Source organism: Arachis hypogaea, chromosome 5, assembly GCF_003086295.3.
Source record: "Arachis hypogaea cultivar Tifrunner chromosome 5, arahy.Tifrunner.gnm2.J5K5, whole genome shotgun sequence".
Taxonomy (NCBI): Eukaryota; Viridiplantae; Streptophyta; class Magnoliopsida; order Fabales; family Fabaceae; genus Arachis; species Arachis hypogaea.
In genome coordinates this window covers 88,774,544-88,785,075 of record NC_092040.1, presented here as the reverse complement: position 1 = coordinate 88,785,075, position 10,532 = coordinate 88,774,544, and the positions used below count along the sequence as shown (strand labels likewise).

The window sequence follows — 10,532 nt, the reverse complement described above, 5'->3', positions numbered from 1 at the left end:
ATAATTCTAATTTAGCTAATATAGTCTCTGCTCTGTCAAAAGCCACTTTCAGTTTCATGAATGAAACAAGATCCTCCATTAGAAATTTGGAGGCACAAGTAGGCCAGCTGAGTAAGAAAGTTATTGAAACTCCTCCCAGTACTCTCCCAAGCAATACAGAAGAAAATCCAAAAGGAGAGTGCAAAGCCATTGACTTAGTCAACATGGCCGAATGCATCAAGGAGGAGGAGGACGAAAATCCTGGTGAGGAAGACCTCCTGGGACGTTCCTCAAGCAAGAAGGAGTTTCCTATTAAGGATCCTGAGGAATCTGAGGCTCATACAGAGACCATAGAGATTCCATTAAATCTCCTTCTGCCATTCATGAGCTCTGAAGAATATTCATCCTCTGAAGAGGATGAAGCTGTGACTGAAGAGCAAGTTGCTTAATATTTAGGAGCTATCATGAAACTGAATGCCAAGCTGTTTGGTAATGAGACTTGGGAAAGTGAACTTCCCCTGCTCATTAGTGAATTGGAAACTTGGATTCAGGAAACTCTACCTCAAAAGAAACAAGATCCTGGCAAGTTCTTAATACCTTGCACCATTGGCACCATGAGCTTTGAAAAAGCTCTATGTGATCTTGGGTCAGGAATAAACCTTATGCCACTCTCTGTAATGGAGAAACTGGGGATCATTGAGGTACAACCTGCCTTGTTCTCATTACAATTGGCAGATAAATCCATAAGACAAGCTTATGGAATGGTAGAGGACGTGCTAGTAAAGGTTGAAGGCCTTTACATCCCTACTGATTTCATTATCCTAGACACTAGGAAGGATGATGATGAATGCATCATCCTAGGAAGACCTTTCCTAGCCACAGCAGGAGCTGTGATAGATGTCAACAGAGGAGAGTTAGTCCTTCAATTGAATGGGGAATACCTTGTGTTTCAAGCACATAGAAATCCCTCTGTGACAAAAGAGAGCAAGCATGAAGAGCTTCTCTCAATTCAGAGTCAAGAAGAGCCCACACAGTCAAACTCTAAGTTTGGTGTTGTGAGGCCACAACCAAACTCTAAGTTTGGTGTTGTGAGGCCACAACCAAACTCTAAGTTTGGTGTTCAAACCCCATATCCAAACTCTAAGTTTGGTGTTGGGACTAGACAACATTGACTTGATTGCTCTGTGGCTCCATGAGAGCCACTGTCAAGCTATTGACATTAAAGAAGCGCTTGTTGGGAGGCAACCCAATTTTATTTATCTAATTTTATTTTATTTTGTTTTGGTGTTATTTTTGTGTTTAATTAGGTATATGATCATGAGAAGTCACGAAAAAATAAAAAAAAATTAAAAACCGAGTCAAAAACAGAAGAAAAAAAAATTTTTCACCCTGGAGGACGCACGGGCCGGCGTTCAACGCCCAGAAGATGCATCTGGCTGGCGTTCAACGCCAGAACAGAGCATCTTTCTGGCGCTGAACGCCCAAAACAAGCAACATCCTGGCGTTTAACGCCAGGATGCACACACAGAGGACAATCTGGCGCTGAACGCCAGAAACAAGCTTGAAACTGGCGTTCAACGCCAGAAACAAGCATCACATGGGCGTTTAACGCCCAGAACATGCACCAATGGGCGTTTGAACGCCAGAATGGTGCATGAAGGCAATTTACACGCCTATAGGGTGAAGGAATGGTATTTCTTTTCACCTAAGGACCTGTGGACCCCACAGGATCCCCACCTCAGGATCTGTGGACCCCACAGGATCCCCACCTACCTTTTCTTTTAATCCTATTCACACTCTCCTAATCCAAATCTCATTTTCAATGTCACCCTTCCCAAAAACCTTCACCAATCACCTCAATTCCTCTTCCCAATTACCCCATGCACCATTCACATCAACCTCCTCTTCCCCATAAACCCCACCTACCCCCACTACATTCAAATTCAATTTCCCACCCTTTCCCACCCAAAATGGCCGAAACCTACCCTCCCCCTCCTATAAATACCTCTCCTTTCTTCCTCATTTTCACACAACACAAACCCTTTCTTCTCTAAATAGCCGAACCCCCTCTTCTCCTTCTCTACCCAAATTCTCTTCTTCTTCTTCTACTCTTCTTTTCTTTTTTGCTCGAGGACGAGCAAATTTTAAGTTTGGTGTGGTAAAAAGCCTAGCTTTTTATTTTTCATTCACCATCAATGGCACCCAAGACCGGAGTTTCCTCAAGAAAAGGAAAAGGGAAGGCAAAAGCTTCCACTTCCGAGTCATGGGAGAAGGAGAGATTCATCTCCAAAAGCCACCAAGACCACTTCTATGATGTTGTGGCAAAGAAGAAGGTGATCCCCGAGGTCCCTTTCAAGCTCAAAAAGAATGAGTATCCGGAAATCCGATATGAAATTCAAAGAAGAGGGTGGGAAGTCATAACCAACCCCATGCAACAAGTCGGAATATTGATGGTTCAAGAGTTCTATGCTAATGCATGGATCACAAGGAACCATGATCAAAGTATGAACCCGAATCCAAAGAACTATCTTACAATGGTTCGGGGGAAATACTTAGATTTCAGTCCGGAAAATGTGAGGTTGGCGTTTCATCTACCCATGATGCAAGGTGATGAACGCCCCTACACAAGAAGGGTCAACTTCAATCAAAGGTTGGACCAAGTCCTAATGGACATTTGTGTGGAAGGCGCCCAATGGAGAGTAGACTCCAAAGGCAAACCAGTCCAACTAAGAAGACTGGACCTCAAGCCTGTAGCTAGAGGATGGTTGGAGTTCATCCAAAGATCCATCATCCCTACAAGCAACCAATCTGAAGTTACTGTGGATCGGGCCATCATGATTCATAGCATCATGATTGGAGAGGAAGTAGAGGTTCATGAAGTCATCTCTAATGAACTCTACAAAATAGCTGACAAGCCTTCATACTTGGCACGGCTAGCCTTCCCCCACCTCATATGCCATCTATGTTATTCAGCCGGAGTTATCATAAGATGGAGATGTCTCCATTGAAGAAGACAAGCCCATCACCAAGAAAAGGATGGAGCAAACAAGGGAAGTTCCTCACGGCCCCCAAGGAGAACATGAGGAAATTCATCATCAACAAATGCCTCATGGAATGCACTTTCCTCCCAACAACTATTGGGAGCAACTCAGTACCTCCTTAGAAGACTTGAGCCATAATGTGGAACAACTAAGGGTGGAACACCATGAACACGCCCTCACTCTCCAAGAAATAAGAGAAGATCAAAGAGCAATGAGGGAGGAGCAACAAAGGCAAGGAAGGGACATAGAAGAGTTGAAGAACATCATTGGTCCTTCAAGAAGAAGACGCCACTAGAGGTGGACTCATTCCTTGTTCTTTATTTTCTTTTTGTTTTCGGTTTTTAAGTGTTATGTTTATCTATGTTTTTGTGTCTCTACTTCATGATCATTAGTGTGTAACCATGCCTTAAAGCTATGAATAAAATCCATTAGTCTTTCACCTCTCTTAAAAAGAAAAATGTTTTAATTCAAAAGAACAAGAAGTACATAATTTTCGAAATTATTAGTGAATTTAATTTAATTATATTGATGTGGTGGCAATAATTTTTGTTTTCTGAATGAATGAATGAACAGTGCATATGTCTTTTGATATTGTTGTTTATGAGTGTTAAAATTGTTGGCTCTTGAAAGAATGATGAACAAAGAGAAATGTTATTGATGATCTGAAAAACATCATGAAATTGATTCTTGAAGCAAGAAAAAGCAGTGAAAAAAATTATAAAAAAAAAAGTGGCGAAAATTTTAGCAAAGATCCAAGGCTTTGAGTATTAATGGATAGGAGGGCCCAAGGAAATTAAAAATCCAGGCCTAAGCGGCTAAATCAAGCTGTCCCTAACCATGTGCTTGTGTCATGAAGGTCCAAGTGAAAAGCTTGAGACTGAGTGGTTAAAGTCGTGATCCAAAGCTAAAGAGTGTGCTTAAGAGCTCTGGACACCACTAACTGGGGACTTTAGCAAAGCTGAGTCACAATCTGAAAAGGTTCACCCAGTTATGTGTCTGTGGCATTTGTGTATCCAGTGGTAATACTGGAAGACAAAGTGCTTAGGGCCAAGGCCAAGACTCATAAAGTAGCTGTGTTCAAGAATCAACATGCTTAACTAGGAAAGTCAATAACACTATCCGAAATTCTAAGTTCCTAGAGATGCCAATCACTCTAAACTTCAAAGGAAAAAGTGAGATGCCAAAACTGTTCAGAAGCAAAAAGCTACAAGTCCCGCTCATCTAATTAAATTAATATTCATTGATATTTTGGACTTTATAGTATATTCTCTTCTTTTTATCCTATTTGATTTTCAGTTGCTTGGGGACAAGCAACAATTTAAGTTTGGTGTTGTGATGAGCGGATAATTTATACGCTTTTTGGCATTGTTTTTATATAGTTTTTAGTAAGTTTAAGCTACTTTTAGGGATGTTTTTATTAGTTTTTATGTTAAATTCACATTTCTGGACTTTACTATGAGTTTGTGTGTTTTTCTGTGATTTCAGGTAAATTCTGACTGAAATTGAGGGATTTGAGCAAAACTCTGAAGAAGGATGACAAAAGGACTGCTGATGCTGTTGGAATCTGACCTCCCTGCACTCGAAATGGATTTTCTAGAGCTACAGAACTCCAATTGGCGCGCTCTCAACGGCGTTGGAAAGTAGACATCCAGGGCTTTCCAGAAATATATAATAGTCCATACTTTATTCGAAGAATGACGACGTAACTTGGCGTTGAACGCCAAGTACACGCTGCTGTCTGGAGTTAAACGCCAGAAAAACGTCATGATCCGGAGTTGAACGCCCAAAACACGTCATAACCTGGAGTTTGACGCCAAGAAATGCCTTAGCACGTGAATTCATCAAGCTCAGCCCAAGCATACACCAAGTGGGCCCCGGAAGTGGATTTATGCATCATTTACTTACTCATGTAAACCCTAGTAGCTAGTCTAGTATATATAGGACATTTATCTATTGTATTAGACATCTTTGATCTCAGTTTTGTTTTATTCTTCATCTTAGGGGATCATTGATCACGTTAGAGAGGGCTGGCCATTCGGCCATGCCTGAACTCTTTGCTTATGTATTTTCAACGGTGGAGTTTCTGCACACCATAGATTAAGGGTGTGGAGCTCTGCTGTACCTCAAGTATTAATGAAATTCTATTATCTTTTATTCAAATCTCTATCTTATTCTTATTCCAAGATATTCATTCGTACCCAAGAACATGATGAATGTTATGAGTCAGATTACCCTCATTATCATTCTCACTTATGAACGCGCGTGATTGACAACCACTTCCGTTCTACATGCAACAAAGCTTGAATGCGTATCTCTTAGATTCCCCAACAGAATCTTCGTGGTATAAGCTAGATAGATGGCGGCATTTATGAGGATCCGGAAAGTCTCACCTTGTCTGTGGTATTCCGAGTAGGATCCTGGGAATCCGGAAAGTCTCACCTTGTCTGTGGTATTCTGAGTAGGATTCCGGTAATGAATGACTGTGACGTGCTTCAAACTTTAACCTGCTGGGCGTTGGTGACAGACGCAAAAGAGGGATTCTATTCCAGTAGGAGCGGGAACCAACCGGTGATTAGCCGTACTGTGACAGAGTGCGTTAGCATAGTTTTCACTGCGAGGATGGGATGTAGCCATCAGCCATGGGTGATGCCTCCAGACTGGTTAGCTGTGCGAGTGACAGCCGCACAGGATATTTCCCCGTGAGGAATGAAAGTAGCCACAGTTGATGGTGAACCCCTATACAAAGCTTGCCATGGAAAGGAGTAAGAAGGATTGAGTAGAAGGAGTAGGAGAGCAGGCGTCCGAGAGCTCTACAGCATCTCCATCCGCTTATCTGAAATTCCCACTAATGAATCTGCATAAGTGTTCTATCCCTTTTATTATTTCTTCTTTTTATTAATTATTCGAAAACCCATAAACCATTTTTAATCTGCCTAACTGAGATTTGCAAGGTGACCATAGCTTGCTTCATACCAACAATCTCTGTGGATTCGACCCTTACTCACGTAAGGTTTATTACTTGGACGACCCAGTACACTTGCTGGTTAGTTGAACGGAGTTGTGAATTCAATCAGTGCCATAATAGAGCTTTCATTCAAAATCCAAAGAACGCATGATCACAATTTCGTCCACCAGGAACCACTTGATTCCTTCACTCTGATCCACGCCTAACTTGGACTTTAGTGCATGAATTGGAGTTTAGTTGAGTGAAGCTGCGCCTAACTTGGGCTTTAGTGTGCTTAACTTGGGCTTTAGTGCGCCTAACTTGAAGCGGGCCGGACCAATCTTGCGTATTGTTGTTGTGTTTTGCGCCTAACTTGGGAAATCTCAAGTTAGGTGCATCCTTGGCAGCGAATTCGGAGAAGAAGTATGAACTATTATATATCGTTGGAAAGCTCTGGTAGTTAGCTTTCCAATGCCACTAAAATCACGTCCATTGGACCTCTGTAGCTCGAGTTATTCAGGTTTGAGTACAGAGAGGTCAGGGTTGACAGCATCATTCGCCTTCATCTCTTCTTCTGCAGAAACTCCATCAAATACAGCTGAATGCTACCTAAAATAAATAAAATTGCACAAAACTCAAAAAAGCATCAATAGTGGCTAAAATATAATTAATTCTTAATTAAACTCAACAAATTAGATGCAAATTCACTAGGAAAAGATAGACAAGATGCTCACGCATCACAACACCAAACTTAAACTGTTGCTTGTCCTCAAGCAACCAAAACTAGTATAGGCTTAGGATGTGAATTTGCATGAGAATGAGAGTTTGATTAAGCTCATGTCACTTTTTATAGTGGGATTTATAACTGCAATCCTGAATAGTTTTGGCATCTCACTCTCCTTTGAATCAGAAGAATGTTATTGTCATTCGGAATTAGAATCCGGATAATATTATGGATTCTCTGATCTTTTATATTTCAGTTTAATCCTTGAACACAGCAAAGTTTACTTTAATTTATTTTTCTTTGGTGCTTTGCACCTTGAGCCTAGCCGTGACTTTAAATGTTTTGTCTCAAGAGTTACTTGACACAGAAACACCACAAGCACTTAACTGGGGAACTCTCTTTGAGTTCTGATTTTTCTTTCAGTTACTCCCAGACAGTGGTGCTCAAAGCCTTTGGCATACTCTATTAAACGCACTTGGTCTCGACTCTAAGTGTTCTGTCTCAATGATTACTTGACACAATCACACCACAAGCATATAACTAGGGAAACAACTCTTTGAGCTTTTAATCATGTCTGACCTCCCTAGTCATTGATGCTCAGAGCCTTGAACCTTGCTTTTATTTATTAATTATTTATCTTTTTATATTTTTTTACTGTTTCTTTTGCTTCAAGGATTAAATTTTCTTAAATTTTCCTTAATTTCAGAGAAGTCATAATAGTTCTCTAAATTCCTGTTCCTTATACATCAACATTCCTTAATTCAAATTAAAATATGCACTATTCATATCATGCATTCAAAGATTATAGAAAATACCACCACATTTAAGTAAATAAGACTACTCTTAAAATTAACTCAATTTCTCATGCAATACATCACTTCTTTTTCTTTTCTTTTTAGATTCAAGTTCAGTGAGTGGTACATGAAACATCTTTTCAGAATTAGAACAAGTAAGGGAAAAACTAAACTAGACCTATGATTCTAACTAATAAAGGATCATGCAACAAACAAAGCAAAATAGCAGAAAGTTGGAACATAACATAGAAAAAGAGGGGAGGAATAAAAAATGAAAGGAACTCAACCACCTTTAGTTATCCTAGTGGTCGTTTTATTCTTCAGGTTGTGCTCCTCAGTGAAGATGATTCGCCTCCCTTTTGGTGCTATAGGAATAAACAGAAAACCTTTAAGCGAAGCGTCAACACCAAACTTAAAGGTTTGCTTGTCCTCAAGCAAAGAAAAACTGAGGTGTCCGGTTTCTATGATAAAATAGCTGCATGATCAGAAAATTAGTAAGAACTCAATAGAAATCAAATAAGTAAGAAAAGTACTACTACGAAAAATAACTAAGGATACGAAATTATTGGGTTGCCTCCCGACAAGCGCTTCTTTATCGTCACTAGCTTGACGGTCAGCTCTTCACCCCTTACTTTGAACTTCTTTTCTGTGTCTCCATAACGTAGCTCAATGTGCTCCAGAGAAAGAATTCTGATTACTGTATAAACTCATGCTGGATTGCTGGCAACACCACCTTCATTCCTGGGGAGAAACCTTCAGTGGGGATCTTTTTGTTTCTCCATCCTCTGGGTACTTTCTTCTTTTTGGGAACCTCCTCCTTGGTAGATGATGCATTCCCAACACCAAACTTAGGTTTGATGTCAGGAGGAATTTTATTGATTGTTACCAAGGGAGGTTTGAGCTGCAGATTCTGCTGTGTATCATCAGGGGATTTTTGAGGAGTTGGATCAATAAGCTCAGTCTGCATGCAGCTCTCTTCTTCTCCTGCTGAATATACATCTTTGAAAACATGGAAGACTAGTTGCTCATCATGCACTCTAAGCACTAATTCGCCCACTTCTACATCAATCAGAGCTCTTCCAGTGGCTAGGAATGGTCTTCCCAGAATTATAGAGGCATTCTCATCCTCCCCCGTGTCAAGAATCACAAAGTCTGCTGGGAGGAAGAACTTACCCACTTTGACCAAGATATTCTCCACTAATTTGTATGCAGGCTTCATGGATTTGTCTGCCATCTGTAATGCTATCTTTGTGGGTTGTGCCTCTTGGATTTGTAGCTTCTTCATCACAGATAAGGACATTAGATTTAAGCTTGCCCCCAGATCACATAGGGCTTTTTCAAAGGTTGTTCTCCCAATGGTGCATGGAATTTAAAAGCTCTTTGGATTTGGCATCTTTCTTGGCAACTTATTCTGAATTACGGCACTACATTCTTTAGTCAGGACTACTGTCTCATCTTCCTTTAAACGCTCATTCTTTGACAACAGCTCCTTCATAAACTTGACATAGATAAGCATTTGTTCCAAAACCTCAGCAAATGGAATACTGATTTGCAACTTTCTGAAGATTTCTAAGAACTTTGAAAACTGTTTGTCCTTGGTCTCCTTTTGAAGTCTCTGAGGATATGGCATCTTAGGCTTGTACTCAGGAGCCTTTGGCAATGTAGGATGAGTGTCAAGAGAGTCTGGAAATGGATTGTCTGCACGCTTTGGAGGGGCATGCTCTATGTCTTCCTTCTTCTCCTCTGGAGCTTCCTTGTCAACTAGCTCTTCATTGACCTTGGTCTCAGAGCCAGCTACTTTACCACTTCTCAATTGAATAACATTGCAGTCTTCTCCTGGGTTCACCACTGTATCACCTTGAAATTTACTTGCAAACCTCTCAAGTAATTGCTTGCTCAGTTGGCCCACTAGCACCTCTAAATTTCTAATGGAGGCTCTGGTTTCCTGCATAACTTGTGCTTCTATACTTGCCACTTGTCCACTTATCACGGAGATAGCCTTGCATTCCTCTTTTGGATTTGGAATTGTGTTACTAGGAAGGCTATTAGTGGTCCTCTGATCAATTTCATTAACTCTGGTGGCTATTTGACCCATTTGAATATCCAGGTTCTTGATGGATGCTCTGGTTTCTTGTCTAAAACTTGTCAATATTGCTTCCAAATCATTGTTCTGTTGGAAATCGCCCTGAGAACTATTGTTGAAGTTCTGAGGTCTCTGAGGTTGATCCCTCCATCTAAAATTTGGGTGATTCTTCCACCCCGGATTGTATGTCTTAGAATATGGATCATTGTTGGGATTCCTAAGACCACTCCCCATGTAATTCACCTGTTCAGAAGAGGGTTGAGCATAATCATAATTATCATTTTGCACAAAATTACCTGTCATGTCATAAGAGACCTCTTGAGGTGGATTTTGGGTGTTGATAGCGGAGACTTGCATGCCACCCAGCTGTTGAGTAAGTAGACTCATTTGCTGAGACATAATCTTGTTTTGAGCAAGAAGAGCATTAAGAGTTTCTACTTCTATGACACCCTTCTTCTGAGGAGTCTCAGAGTTCACAGGATTCCTGTTAGATGAGTATAAGTATTGGTTGCTAGCAACTAATTCAATAAGCTCAATTGTCTCCTCCGGTGTCTTCTTCTTGTGCAATGAACCTCTTGCAGAATTGTCTAAGCACATCTTGGACATGTCGCCCAAACCTTCATAAAAGATATCCAGTTGGGTCCATTTGGAGAACATGTCTGGAGGGCATTGCCTAGTCAGTAGCTTGAATCTCTCCCATGCTTCATACAAAGTTTCACCATCTTTCTGCCTGAAGGTCTGAACCTCCATCCTAAGCTTAGTCAGCTTCTTTGGTGGAAAAAATTTAGTCAGAAACTCCATAACCACCTTGTTCCAAGTATCCAAGCTCTCCTTGGGTTGGGAATCTAGCCATAGTTTTGCTCCATCTCTCAGAGCAAACGGGAAGAGCATTAGTTTGTACACATCTGGGTTCACTTCGTTTGTCTTCACAGTATCACAAATCTGCAGAAAACTGGAAATAAATTGA

General features: G+C 40.7%; 1 non-coding gene across 1 annotated transcript; it reads left to right on the top strand.

Annotated features, from left to right (window-relative positions):
• Positions 1-10,217: 10,217 nt before the first annotated feature.
• LOC112804680 (small nucleolar RNA R71) lies at positions 10,218-10,324 on the top strand. The gene has a single exon (XR_003203292.1). It is a non-coding gene; the product is annotated as a small nucleolar RNA R71 (small nucleolar RNA).
• The last annotated feature ends 208 nt before the right edge of the window (positions 10,325-10,532 follow it).